Here is a 14,998-nt window from a genome sequence, read left to right as displayed (position 1 = left end):
TTTGGAACCATGGCTGTGGTGCATTTGGTTTTTAATGACCACTCTCTGCACTGCCTAGGTCTTGGAAGATACATCGTATGCATGTATTATGTGCTCCTCAGACTCTCAGGCCAAGCACTAAGTCCTCTCTGACAGCAGGGCAGTTTTTACTGTGGATTGTCAGAAAATGAATTACTCTTAGGTAGCACAGAAGCAGAATAAGAACTTACCACCAGTCCCTGGGAGCTCACTGTGTGATTGACAGCCTCACTGCCCTCATCCCCCAACCAACAAACCAAGTCCAAGTTAGCAAATAGCAATGGGATGGCTCTATGGATAGCCAATATTTCAATTTAGATTAGAATGCAAGAAAGCTGAGAGTGAAATGTTTTGCTCCATTTTTCCTTGCCCAGAAGTGAGGCCAGCTACCTCTTAACACCTTGGCCCTAGCAACACATATACATTCCTGAGTACTTTGCACTGACCTACGAAGAATGTTGTCAATATAGCTGGGAGCGCACCGGCCTTGCTGGATGACACGGTCACAGTAAGGAAATGGCAGACGTGCATGGCTCCTGCCATGAGAGGTGGAAACTGGTATCTCCTTCTGCTACTACTGCTCGTGTGAAGTTAAGCCTGTTGCTGTTGATTAGGTCTCACAATGTACCAAGTCAGACCGATATTCCCCACACAGATACCTCATGGGAAGAAGCACATTCCCACCTCTATAAAGAGGAATTTAAACAAAGCACTGCAGATGTTTTGTTGAAAGGCTCTTCTAATGAGCCTCACAAACTTAAGGCATAGATAATGAAGGAGGTTAAAGAACATAAGATTTACTATTAACTCTGGCCCGGAGAAAAAGAGCCTAACTTAGGAATAAGAAACAAACAGGACCCAGGCAGAAGTTACTGCACATACATATGCTAATTGGTGCCCATTATGAGGATGGGTAAGAGTAGTTACAACTTGAACTCATATGCAAAGGCCGGCTCATCTAGGGCACCTATGGTGCTTACACCTTCAATATCAAAGAACAAGGTTGAAAAAAGGTTTATTTACTAACCAGTGTGAATATTCTTCCTCCTGTGAGCCAGACAGAATGACTCCTAGCCTTGTTTATGCCTGAATCTTAGCGTTATTGTTATAAACAAATGTGTTTGCTATCTGCTTCTCACTGAAAACATCCTATCTTCTTAGTTGTAAGATTTACTATCGGTTCAAACAAATGTGTATATTATCTGCTTTTCACTGAGAATATCCTGTTATCCTATGATGTGTAAATTACCTCATTGTAATTAGAGTAGTTCTGTAAAATTGCCTCTGTAAAACCTGTTTCTGCACCCTTTTCAAAGCATCTTATCAGTGAGAATTATTTATAGTAAAAATTCCACTTTTTGATGTCATGTTAACACTTAAATCTATAAATAAAGAGACAAAACCTGACAGGACAGAGATGCCGGACTGACAAGAAAGAAAATGGCTCTCTCACTCATCTTTTGTCAACACCTTCTCTCTTTCAGGGGACCCTGGACCTGCTGGAGCGGGACTCCGGCACTCTGGAAGGCAAGGTCACAGGGTCCTATCTAAAGTTCCCATCTGCAGGCCTTACCCTTAGGAATATGGGGAGAGGTAGCTGGCCTTTCCTGATTGGATACCGCAAAGTGGTCCCTTCTCTAGGCAATGTGTAACTGCCTAATGGTTCCGGAGCAACTGACCTTAGGCCTTCTAGTTTAGAGGGGAAACAAAGCCTGTCATGGCGTCTGTTTGGTTCAACCTTACAGCCCCACATCACATTCCCTACTGTCAGCACAATAGCAATAGTTTGGATCATGTATTCCTTCCTCTCTCTCTGCCCATCTACCATCTGCACAAACTCTCTCTCACTCTCTCTGTGTTTCTCTCTCTGATATAAAAATAAACATTAAAAAGGGTAAAAGGATGAAGATAGATACATTGAGAGATGGTGTTCCTATGAAAGATGAGAATGGCAGAAGTCTGAGGATGAAGTGACTAGTACAATCTCCTGGCAATCTGACTGTCTCAGGAATAAGAAACACATATGGGTGAGGGCAAAGGGAAAACTCCATCTTTTACAGTGGGAGCCCTCATGGCAAGATGCCTGTATTCTTACCTGAGAAAGAGAGGGGAAACTTCTGGAGTTCACCCTTTTCCCTTCCCATCCTATCGGTGGATAGAGGCAAAAGTGATTCAGGTGGAGTGAGTTTGTGCTCAGGTGTTTAGAACTGGGCTATGGTGCAGTAGTTTTTGCATGGTCTCTTTCTGTGCTAAGCAGATCCTCGTGAATACGGCCCATGGGTGAACCAACTGCACTTCAGAGTGAGAGCATCCTTAATGGCCAGGGATGGAGACAAGTTGGCAAGCCATCATTTCTTTTATCTGCCAGCCAAACACCAAGCACTCCCAGGAAAACAACTTGTCCTTTGGGCTATCAGAAACTGATTGCTCTTGCTTAGCACAGACCAGAGCCAGAGCTCATTTGTACGGTCTGGGCACTCACTATGTCGGGCACAGCCTCATTAGCCTTGCCTGGGACCCGAGGCATAGTTATTATACAGCCAGGGAATTGGAATGGCTATACACTGAGCCAAATGTTTTCGTTTCAGTGGAGAATGAGATCAAGCTGAGAAAGAAATGTCTAGCTCCATATTCCTCTTGTCTCAGAAGTGAGGATATCTCCCTCCTGATATCTCTGACCCTGACTACATGTGAGCATTCCTGCTAGGAACCTTGAAATGCCCTGGGCTTATCTTTGTCAGCATAGTACTGAAAGGCAATATTTGAGGGACCCTGCGGCCCAGTGTATCCAAGAGTGACAAGAACATAGCCAGACTCCCTAGTTACAAGTCGAGAAAATGGCTCCAAGGCACTGTGCCTGAATGGACAACAGGGAGAACTTAGCTTGAAAAAGAGCAACAGGATGGAGGAGAATACACAGAAGGCAATGTTCTTTATTAACAGAAGAGAAGGGAAGATAGCAAAACATGAAGGGACTAGCACAACTCCTGGCAAGATGCTTGTCTCAGGAGTAAGAACAATATGTGGGCTAGGACAACGGGAAGCCTCCTGCATTGTCCTTCAGGAGGAGAGGGAACATTTCTCCCATTGGCTTCTTTTTGCCTGTCCTTTGAGGTAGTCATAATGCATTGTTAGCAGGTTCTGGCTTGTGGCTGGCTTCAGGTGCACTGGTCCTTCAACTATTTTTGCACATTCCGCAGGTCATGAAGAATAATGCAGACGGGTGAACTGTGTGCTTTTTAGAATGAAGGCATCTGTAGCAGCTCTTGATTGGAGTTCTGCTATCTATTACCATGTCAACTCCAGGCTTTCAAGCACCAAGTCGTCAGTGACAGGAGGTCAATGGATCCTTTTGTATATCAGAAACTGAATGATTTCAGTTAGCCCGGGAGCAGAGTGGGAGCTTTCTACCAATCCCTGGGTTTTCACTGAGTTATTGACGGTCCACTGTGCCTAGTAGGAACTGTGATTGCAATTACACAAACAGCATGAGGAGGAGCGCCTGGAGGGCTCGGTCGGTTAAGCAACCCACCGTTGACTCCGGCTAAGGTTATTATCTCAGTGTCATGAGTTCAAGCCCCACATCGGACTTTGTGCTTACAGTCTGGAGCCTGCTTTGGATCCTCTGTCTCCCTCTTTCTGCCCCTATCCCACTCATGCTTGCTGTGTGTGTGTGTGTGTGTGTGTGTGTGTGTGTGTGTGTTTCACCTAAAAACAAAGAAGTGTTAAATGAAAGGAAACCAACAAGGTAATGGAAATGGACACATAGAAGGCCAAAGTTCTTCCTTTCCTATGAGAATGGGGTCAAGGTAAGAGTCAAGTGAGTAGCACAATCCCTTTGAAGCTGCTTCTGAATAAGAAGCACGAGTGCACTGGGGAAAGTGAAGCACACCACTGGTTTTACCTGGAAGCCCATTCCAGAGGAACCCTTCATCTGAAATTGAAATGAGAATGGGATACAGCTGGAAATGTACTGTATAGCTCCGTGTTTTCTTGTTCCAGAAGCAGGCCTGATTTTCTCCCAACTCCTCTGGGTCTGCCTACATGAAAACATTCCATACTGGGCACCTTCAAATGTCCTAGACTTCCTCATGAATGCACAGTTCTCAAACATGAGTGGTAAGAGGTCCCATAGCCCCGTATATTCCAGAGTCCAGATAACTTGACCCAAGTCCTCCATTAAAATGAGAGTGCATTGGTCTTAAAAATGGCCCCAATACCTACTAGAAGAAACCTACTTTGAGAACAAGACCAAAAATGGGCATGGATCCACAGAGGCCAAAATTCTTTCTTCTAGAGGAGAATAGGAGAAAGCAAAGGATAAAGTGACCAGCATAACCTGAAGAGTAAGAAACACTGATGGTGTAGACCACAGAAAATGTCCATTGACTGCACCTGATGCCCCTCCTACAAGAAATGTTCATCCAGAACTTTGTGATCCAGGAATTCTCCTGGCCATTGCCTTTTATCCTGCCCTTTCCATCAATTATAGATGCAACATTCATTCAGTGATTCCTGGTCAGTTTCCCTGGTGACCTTCAAGTGTTTGGAACCGGCTCTGATGCAGGAGTCCTTGACTGGGCTCTTTCTGCACCGACCCATGTCTGGGGGCAAACTGTCCATCTGAAAGCCTTCTGCTTTTCAGAAAGAAGGCAGCTCAATGAGCCCAGTGAGGGACACAATCAGGGTAAACATCACCATGCCACCTGCAGCCTGTTAAGCACCATATTTTAAGTAAAAAGAGAGCGATGTTCCCTTTGGGATATCAGAAATGGATGGGTCTTAGATAGTACAGGCAGTGACGGGGAGCACTCCATGAATCCCTGAGTGCCTTTTATGCGACAACCCCATTTCTCCTGAGTGTGACCCAAGACCTCGTTAGAAATTCTGCCAGGGGATGGGAACATACGGAGGGCCAAGTTCTTTCTTTGAAGAGAGATATGGGATACAACTTGGAATGTGGTCCCTCATTTCACTCCCCCTTGCTGCCGGATTGAGGCTGGCTGAAACTCTGTTCTTGCCTACTGCAAATATTCCGTGCTGGGCTCCTTCAAATGCCCCATGTCTTTTGTGGTCAATGCAAGGCTTAAAAACAAGCCCTGTGGGTGGGTCCATGTTGCCCAACTTTTGTCTCAGTTGGGAGAACAGTGTCTGACTCCCCATCTGACATGAGAGGACATTGCTCAGATATCCTGGCCCTGAATCCCCACAGCAAATGCCTAAGTAGAAAAAGTGCAAGGAGATAGGAATGGAGATATCGGTGACTCGAGTTCTTCACCGCAGATGAGGACAACATAAAGCAGATAATGAAATGAGTAGCTCTTCTGGCCTCCCAAGGGAGGCCAGCTCTCTCCCAGCTCCTCTGGACTTGACCTACGGGCAGAAATTCCAATGCCTTAGGCCTCCCATTGTCAACATAGTTAGGAAAGGAAGTCTCAAGGGGCCCTGTTGCTCAAGGGGCCCCAAGGAACATGAGCTCAATGAGACTGTTCAGTTAAAAGCTGAGGAGATCTCTCTTGGACACTGGCCAGGAATGTTTCACAGGGAAGACCTGGTTTCAAAAAGGGCAAAAGATGGAATTGCATACGAGTGCCTAGGTTGTCCTTATGAAATGAGAATGGGATAAACCTGAGAATGAAGTGAACAGCACACTCTTTGAGCAAGCTGGTTTTCTTGCCTATCAGAATCACATCTTGGCTGGGGCAAAGGAAACCTCCAATGGCTATGCTGGCAACCAGTTTTGCAGAAATTCTTTATTTGAGACTTCAGAAAGGGAGGAGAAGCTTCTGGCACTGAGTGGATTACTTACTCTGACAGAGTGGATACAGTCACCAGTGGTTTTGGCATAATCAGGTTTAACACTTATGTGTTTGAAATCAAGCTCTGTGGAAATAGTCCTTGAATAGGCAATACACTGGCCAGTTCTGGTAGTTAAATGCCCATCTAGGAGCCATTTGCTTTTCCATATAAAGTCATCTCAAGCAGCCAGGGGATGGAGACAAACTGGATAACCATCATTGTGCCTATTCCCATCACTGCCAAGCCTCACAGTCTCAGTAACAGGTAGCTAATCTTTCTTTGGGGGATATCAGAAAGTGACTGCTCTAGGCTAGCATAGGTATGACATAGGAGCTAGCCACCAATCCCTGGGCATTTGCTGTGTGAGTGAAAGCCCTATCACATCTCACTGTGACTCCAGCCCTCCTTCGAAAAACAGGTAAGGGATCAGAATGGACACATGATAGGTTAAAGGCCTTCATTTCAGCAGAGAATGGGAAAAAAACTGAGAAGTGACGAGCTCTCTTGCTCTTCTCCCCACAAATGAGGATACTTCCTCCCAATTCTCTGGCTTTGCCTATACACCAACCTTTTGAATGGCAACCTTCAAGTGCCCTACGTCATTTTATTGTCAAAATATTTCTAAAAGGCAAGTCCTAGAGTTTTCTGCCCAACCTCTGCCAGTGTCAGGATAGCTTGGCTGGGCTCCCCAGTTAAAATGAGGGGACATTGCTCTTCAGTCTGGCCATGAATTCACCACAGTGGGGACGTATTTTAAAAAAAGAACAAGGGGATGGGTATGGATACATAGAATGCCAAAGATCTTCATCAGATGAGAATGGGATAATTCTGGGAGTAAGAAGAACAGCACAATCTCCTGGCAAGCCCACTGTCTTCTGAAGGAACAAAACTTAGGTAAATGGGAAGCATCCATCTGCTTGATGAGGGAGTAGAAGGCAATCTGAGGGCCAAACACAAGCTAGCATTCCCTGTCTTTACCCCCAGGAGGGATATGTGTGACATTCCTCAGGCACCCCTGAGGGTGGCTGCCCAAGGACAAAGGACAGGACAGAAAACAAATGGTTAAACTGATAGAGCCTCCATCAATTTACAAATATCTTAGTAAATTATAAGAAAAAGGCAGGGACCTTCTCTCCAGAAACCTAAGGACTCCGTTTCCTGGAGCCTCAATATCACCCTGCCCTCCATAGTGATGTGAGGAACAAAGGCAAGCAGGAAATGGAAGATAAAACTGAATTTCCTGGAGACCCTTGGTGGCTGAGTCCCTTAAGATTCCAACTTTGGCTCAGGTCATGATCTCACTATTCCTGAGTTTTGGCCCCATGTAGAGCTCTCAGATTCTGTGTTTCCCTCTTTCACTGCCCCTCAGTGCATATCCTCTCTCTTTCTCTCTCTTTCATTCTCTCTCTCTCTCTCTGAAAAATAAACATTAAAAATTAAAATGTAGTTTCCATATCACCTGCAGTCCATTGACAAATACTTGAGGCTGGCAGAGTAAAATAACTTCTCCAGGAATTCCCTATTATCTTAAGGTTAATGTTATGCTGGAAGTAAAAACAAATTATCTTGACAATAGCTAGGCCTCCAGTAATCTGTGAGTCTTTAGCCTGTGCAAGTGCTTGCCACTGGCCATTTGACTTTACCTTCCCCAAGCCCATATTATATAACCAAGCATTCTTCACATTAGGAATAACGGTAATAACAATATAAGGTTAAGAATAATAATAATGATAATAATGATGATAACAATAAATCCTAAGGAACACACTGAGGACCAAAGTTGTTCACCTCAGCTGAAAATGGAATGAAGGCTTCTGGCTCTTGCCTTACTCTTCTATTCAGTGGTTGGAGGCCCTCATGACCTAGCTGAATGTTGGCTATGCTGACATTCTATGCTGACTGCCAGCAATGTCTGTGGAACTGGGTTCTGGTCCCAGAGTCCTTGCCTTGAATGAACTCTCTGCCTTGACCATCTGGGGAAGAACAAAGCTCTTTTTCAAACTTTGATCTTCTCATAATGCAGGAACCTCACAGGGGCCAGTGGGATCATGGTAACCAACCCCTCTCAGGACAACAGAAGCTTGCTAAGCACACAGGTCTTCATAAAGGAGGGCAATATGTCCTTAGGAATCACCATGTGTTATCTGGTTGTGAATGCTGGGCACTATCTGAGTAACAGCCACATGATTCCTGACTCGGACCTCTATCTCCATGTCCCCTTGCCTAGAAGAGAGGATGGCTGACTCCCAATAACACTGGCCCCTTTCCAAGGCTTTTTGCCTTCTGTTGCCAAGATAGGTCTCACAGGTGTGCCCTTGGAGAACCCATTGCCCACATTCTCCTGCACTTAGGGGACCTAAGCAGGACTCCACAATTAACATCAGAGAGGAATACTTGCAGGCTCAGACTCTCAATGCCTGACAGGAAAACCTGTTTAGATAAAGACTAAGGGAATTGGAAGTGATGCCCTTTGGTCCACATACTTTGTTTCAGATGATAACAGAATAAAGCTGTGAATTAAGTGACTGGCACAAATCCCCAGAGAAGCTTGGTGTCCTAGGACTTTGGAAAACCTGTAGGCTATTGAGAAATGGAACCTATTTGAGCTACAGATGGGAATCCTAAAGTAGCAAGAAAATGCTACGACTGACCTCAAACAGTGTAGGAGGGCTTGAGGCACTTGCCAGCTTTGCAGTTTTTCCTGCCAGGGGTGAAAGCTGTATGATTTGGAGGTCAGGGTCTCCATATGGACTGGTGCCCAAGTCTGTGGGACTGGGTTCTGATTTTTTAGGTTTTGAGTAGTTTCTTTCACATTCAACTGCTGTGGAAACGAACTGAGCATGTGGCAACCCTTAGAGGCTCAGATACCATGAGCAGGCAGCCTATAGCAGGAAAATAGAGCACAGGAATATTCAGTGCACAAACAGAAGGCTTTAATGCCCCCCAAGGTTTTAGGAGGGCAACAATGTTACCTGGATATCAGAAGTTAATTGTTAAGGGAGTAGAAAACAACCTTCATGTATGCTCACTCAGAGTTAATTAGCCCTATCAGTGTGGCTTTTATTTTTTAACTTCTTACTGTGGCCCTAAGGCCACATCTCCATCAGCATTTGCCACAGAAGTGAGGCCAACTGTCTCCGAATATCACCTGCCCCTACCCACAAGGAATCCTCATATGCTTAACACATTCAAGTCCCCAATACCTCCTGTTCCCAAGGTAGATGTGGCAGACACTCCCAGGGGCACTTGTTCCTCAAGCAATTCCAAACGTTTGGGAACTTGGCACGATACACAATTAAAGCTGGAGAAAAAGGCCGCTAGACTCTGGCCCTGAATGTCTCACAGTGAACACACGATTAGGATAAGTGTATGGGAATTGAAAAGGATACACCAAGGGCTAAGGTTCTTCATTTCAAATGAGACCAGAATGAAGCTATAGATAATTTTCCTAACACAAGTCCCTGGGCAAGGTTGGTGTCCAAGGAGTAAGAAAGATCTGTGGCCTGAAGACAAGTGGTACATCCACTAGCTATACCAGGGAGTTCTGTGGGCCAAAATCATGCACCCCAACTTCAATAAGGCCAGGAATGTGTCAAGCTGTCATCAGCTCTCAAGCCCTTTCTATCTGTGGACAGACATAGTTGTGACTCACAAAGTAGGATCTTGCTCCTGGTAAGTCTGCAGTTTTGGCTCTGATATTTTCGTCTTTGAGTAATTTTGTGCCCTAACCCATTTGGTGACTGGACTTTACGTGCATGGATTCTGAGTATCTCAGGAGGTAGGGAGCTCAGACTTTCCTGAAAGGAGTGGACAGAGAGCAGGGCAATGGTCCCCATGCCAACAGAATCCTGCCAAATGCAGAGTTCTTCCTGGCAAGAGGTCAACCTTTCCTTTCTGACATCTGATGTTAATTGCTATATGATGACATATGATGTAAGTTCAGGCTCCCCAGGAAGGAATGGGTCCTGAGTGACAGCCCTGTAGCTCCTGAATTTGACTCTAGGCCCTTGCTTCAGAAAGGAAGTCAAATCCTTCCATGCAACCCTCTTCTACTGAACAGTTTCAGAGCCCTGTGCTTCTGTTTGCCAAGGTAGATCTTGCAGAGTTCCATGGACTCCTATTGCCCAGGCCATCCCACATTACTGAGAACTAGTCTCAATTCCATGATTAAAATCATAAAATGTTCCTAGATGATGTCTGTTAATGTCCCCTAGTGAAATCCTTATTAATGAAAGGGCAAGGGAATCTGAAGGGAGGCCCCAAGGGCCGAAAGTCTTCATCTCACATGAAAATGGGACAAAGCTTCACATGAAGTCACTAGCACTTGTCCCTGGGCAAGATTGGAGTCATCGTCATCATGAGTGGGCCAGATCTGAGGGGAATGAACATCCTTTAGCTCTACTTAGGAGACCTGTGTGCAAAAAGATGTCAGTATTTTCCATTTGTTAGTGATAGAACAGTGGTAATGTGGGGGCTCTTGTCTGGCTCCTGGTTCACACCCAAGTCTGTTGAAATGGGCTCTGGCATTTTAGTTATAGAGTTTCTGTTTTCTATCCTTACATCTTCAAGGTATGGACATTGCGCGGACAAACCATTATGATCTCAGAATGAAGTTCAGGTATTCCAGGAGATGGGGAGAGAGCAGGAAGTAACCACCTGGGCCGACACAATCCTGCCAAAGATTGAGTTCTCAGAAACAGAAGAGCAACCTTTCTTCCCCAACATCAAAAACTAATTGCTGTACGGCAGCACACCACCAGAGTGGGAGCTTGCCAGCATTTTCTTGTCCCTGTCTGAGGACACACCAGTCACTCCTGTCTCTGACCCCTGATCTCAGTCTCTTTTTGCCCCTGAGGTGAGGTGGGCTCTTTCCAGCACTGCCTGCATTGAAGTGCCTTTGGGTTTTATACTCTGCTCCATTTTTCATCTGAACTGATTTCTTGAGTAATTTTGTGCCCTAACCCATTTGGTGACTGGACTTTATGATAGCATGATATTTGTCTTTGGACTGCATTAAATGCACAGGAACACATCATTCTGTTTTTATGTCTTCAGCTACATAGACATTAAAATAACATTTGACTAAGGTGGGGAGCCTTCCAGAGGTTGGGCTCTGAGTAATTCTGTGAGATCTCCAAACAGGTAACTGATACCTGACACAAATATAGAAATGCCTAAATCCACTTGAAAGTCATTTGTGGCTTCTGAACTTTGTCAAATTCTATTAACTCTCACCTAGAAATGAGGAGTTTGAATAATTTGAAACACTTCTGATTAGGAAGTGTCATAAATAAACATTGAAACCTCATGATAACACACCCTGCTCTCATCTTTTTCTTATTTATTCTAAATATCTAAGTGTCAAACATTTGATTTTATGATGTTCCTGCTGAACCATGAGCATAAAGATAAAATAATAACAAGCAGTCTTGGAATAAGTGAATTGGTCACAATAAATCATTAGAATGTGTTTCCTTTTTCTATATTTGTTAAGTGCTCTTTGGAATATGTTCAACAATGTTACCTCCAGTTTTCCTTTTCTTTTTCAAGATTATTTTGGTGCTCTGGGGTCTTTTGTGAATCCATACAGATTTTAGGATTGTTTGTTCTATCTGTGTGAAAGATGTTGGTGGTATTTTGATAGGGATTGCCTTAGATGTGTAGGTTTCTTTGGGTTGTATAGACATTTTAACCATGTCTGTACTCCCAAAGCATGAGCATGGAATGTTTTACCATTTCTATGTGTCCTATTCTATTTCCTTCATAAGTTTTGACAGTACACCTCTAATAGTTCATTGGTTAGGTTGATTCTAAGTATCTTACAAAGTATCTTTGGTGCAATTGTCAATAGGATCCACTCATTGATTTCACTTTCTGGGTGAGTGAGGGATGGGCTAGATCGGTTGTCGGGGGGTAGGCTTAGGAAGCCCCTGGGCTTATAGGAATGGCTTAACAAGGCATAAAGAAATAAAAAGCCATAGGATGCTCACACCCGATTTTGGGTAAACAAGATAGGCACCCCAAGAATAGAAGGGTGCAGAACCACAAACATAGAGAGGGACAGGCAAAGGCCAAAAAATAGGAATGGGCACACAGGCTCTCAATACAAAGGTATATGAGGTAAGCAAGTTTAGACATACAGTGCAAACGCCCCCCCCCCCATTTAATATTATAGCAGAAAGTTGCTTTCACAGGAAGAAAGAGCCAAATTAAGTAAGCAGGTAATGAGGCCTAAAGACTTCTGTCTGCACTCTGCTGCTGTGCAACTGCAGGGAAAGCATCCCAGAGGGGAGACGGTTAACAAAAGAATAAAGATGCCTTCTGTTAACTTTGACATGTGTAACCCTATCTGTCTTATCCCCTAGGCTAGCTAAGAGAAACAGACAACAGCGCCTTTTTTTTCTGCTTTTAACAACTACCTGCCCATCTGCCTGGTGCCAGGATTTAGTTCTATATTGACCCAAACCCCAAGAATTGACCCAAAGGCCCCTTCCCCTCATGCCCATGAATTGATGTTCACAGCCTCTTGGTCTTTTTGTGCATGCCCATCACATTTGTAAGCCTTCTGATCTTAATAAATATGAGGCAAGGACCCTTATTTGGGGCTCTTGTCTTTTCGGGACATTAGCCATCTCTCTCTTATATTTTTTAATCCTGTGCCCCACTCTCTTGATAAGATAAGAGAGAACTTTAGACCCAGAGTCTATGACAGATGGTGACCACGAAGTGAAAGAAAGGGGGACTCTGGACCTATGGGGGCAGGGAGCAGACATGGCCAATAGGAGCAACATAAGGACTGTAGGACACCAAGGAATGTAAAGGAGCTCCAAGAAAAATAAGCAACTATATGGTCTTAGCCTGAGGAGATAAATGGAGTAAAGGAAACTATATCAGGATTCACTGCCAGGGAACTTTTTCAGAGATGTCCCATGGGAAACTCCCTAGCTCCCTCCCAGCCTCTGACTCCCTACAAAAGCTCTATGTTAGAATTCTTCAGTCACTAGGAGAGACAACAGGGATGACTATAAACTCTCAGGCTCTCCTTCAAGTATTGCTTACCATCCAACAAAATTACCCTTGGTTTCCACAATTTAATTACCCTTAAATTCTGGAAATGAGTAGGAAAAAAAATTAAAGGCCAAGCATTCTAAAGGGGCTAGTGCCTCCCTCCCCCAGAGTAATTCTCGCCTAGTCCATCCTCAGCACTGCCCTTCCCCCCTTGAGCTCTGAAGATGCATGTAAAGACATAAAGCTATCTAAAAATGAGAAAAAACCAGGCTCCCCCTATAATCAGGTTGTGCCTCTGATGCCTTTGCAGCCAAAAGATACTCTATCTCCCCCCAAAAGGGTGGGATGGTATCAAGCCTTAAAACATCTCATCAACAGGCTCTGATCAGGTCCTTACTACAATGGGAAAGTGCCTTGAATAAGCCCATAAAGCCAGTAAATTCCAGCTGTTTCCTGTTGTCAGGCAAAATGAGCGATGGGACCATGAAGGCCTGTTCTTTCCAATAGTAAAAGAATTGCAAACATCAGTTCAGCTGTTTGTCCATAACAGCCTTTAACCATCAGTATTTTAGAAAATATTTGTGATGCTTATCTCATGTGTGCCTGGGACTGGGGCTCTCTCATGACAATCATCCTGACCCCAGCCCAGTATGCTGTTTGTGCCCAAGAATTTCAGGATGCTTGAGTTGCTTCTGCTATGCAGAACTTTGCCGCCTCGATTCAGGTGTCTTTCGAATGGCTGTCTGACATGGGGCAGTATTCCCAGCTGAGGGGGGGAGTCCTGCTTCCAATCATTGTCACCAAAACAATCAGTACAATTATGTGGTGTGTTTTACACAGGCATCCCTAATATAGGGAACTCTAACTCGCTCTCTGTTTCTGTCCTTACACTCTGTGTACTCTAACTAAACGTGAGGGCTTCTCCCTCATTCACTCCCTGGATTAATAACTATGATGTTTAGAGTTGATTGTCTCTAGCTAGTCTACTTCAGGATAGAGATTTAAAGAAGTATTCTCAAACAGCTGCTGAAACTCCTTTTGTTTTGAGGAACTTCCCTGTCTTCCCCGGCCCAACATAGATTGCCTAATTCCACTAGTGGAAAACAAAACAAAACAAAAATTTCGAAACAAAACAAAAATAGGTTATCTGCTCATCTATCTGAGTTGACAGGCTTTAGGACCATGTGAACTCTTTTCTCTGCCCTCTGAGCCTTTGTGTGCCTTCAGGCCTCTGGGACAAACCTGAACTACACCTTTTCTCCCTTCCCTTCTCCTCCTCCCATTTCTGCACCGCCTGGGGTTCTGCCTGAGTTTCTGGATCTTCAGTACCCCCAGGTAGCATCCCACTCCTCCTTCCCACACTGTCAAAAGGCAAAAAATGCCTCATTTAACTTTAAATTTCCTCACTGGTTCCACAGGAAAATATTAACCGTGGTAAACTTTTAAGGGGACACAGATAAAATATTATTAAGATAGACATGTATTTGAAATCAGAAAACTTTATTCTACTATGGTTGAGAGGAATGGAATTTTAAAAGTGCACTGGAATAAGGTTGAAATTCTGCTTTTCTCTCTGTTCAAAAAAGAAAGTTTTCTTGTACTCTTCTGCTCTGAATAAGACAATGGTGTAAGGTTTGATAGATGGAGGCAGAGGTGAGAGGAAAGAGAGACCAAGTTATGGAGCAAGAAGGCCTTTATTGGAGTCTGCAATTCCCGGGCGAGGTTCCATGACTCTGAAGTGGGGAGTCAGGAAAGTCGCACCTGGTATGGGAGAGCAAGGTGTTTTATGGACGCAAGAGTCCTGGGTTTGATCTCAGGTGGGCAGATAGCCAAGTAAGGGCATCTTTGGACTGTGGCAGGATAGGATGGTCTATTTACTTCAGTGGGATGGGGAGTGCTGGAATTCCAGTGGTGAGACTTTCCTATTTGAAACATTTGAAACCAAAATTGGTTCTTCAAAAAAATAAACAAAATTGATAAACCTCTAGGCTCTTCAGAAAAAAAGAGAGAGAGAGCACTCAGATAGACAAAATCATGAATGAAGAAGGATCTATTACAACCAATCCCCTAGAAATAAAAGCAATCATCAGAGATTACTATGAAAAACTATATGCCAACAAACTGGACAACACAGAAGAAATGGACAAATTCCTAAATACACATGCACTACCAA

At 44.2% G+C, this 14,998-nt stretch overlaps 1 long non-coding RNA gene across 1 annotated transcript; it reads right to left on the bottom strand.

Moving 5' to 3' along the window:
* Nucleotides 1-2,931: 2,931 nt before the first annotated feature.
* LOC115281178 lies at nt 2,932-9,609 on the bottom strand. Its single transcript, XR_003904146.1, has 2 exons — nt 9,470-9,609; nt 2,932-3,481 (listed from the first exon to the last, which is right to left on the bottom strand). It is a non-coding gene; the product is annotated as an uncharacterized LOC115281178 (long non-coding RNA).
* Nucleotides 9,610-14,998: the final 5,389 nt, after the last annotated feature.

Source organism: Suricata suricatta, chromosome 16 (assembly GCF_006229205.1).
Source record: "Suricata suricatta isolate VVHF042 chromosome 16, meerkat_22Aug2017_6uvM2_HiC, whole genome shotgun sequence".
NCBI classification, from domain to species: Eukaryota; Metazoa; Chordata; class Mammalia; order Carnivora; family Herpestidae; genus Suricata; species Suricata suricatta.
This window is presented reverse-complemented; position numbering and strand designations above follow the sequence as displayed.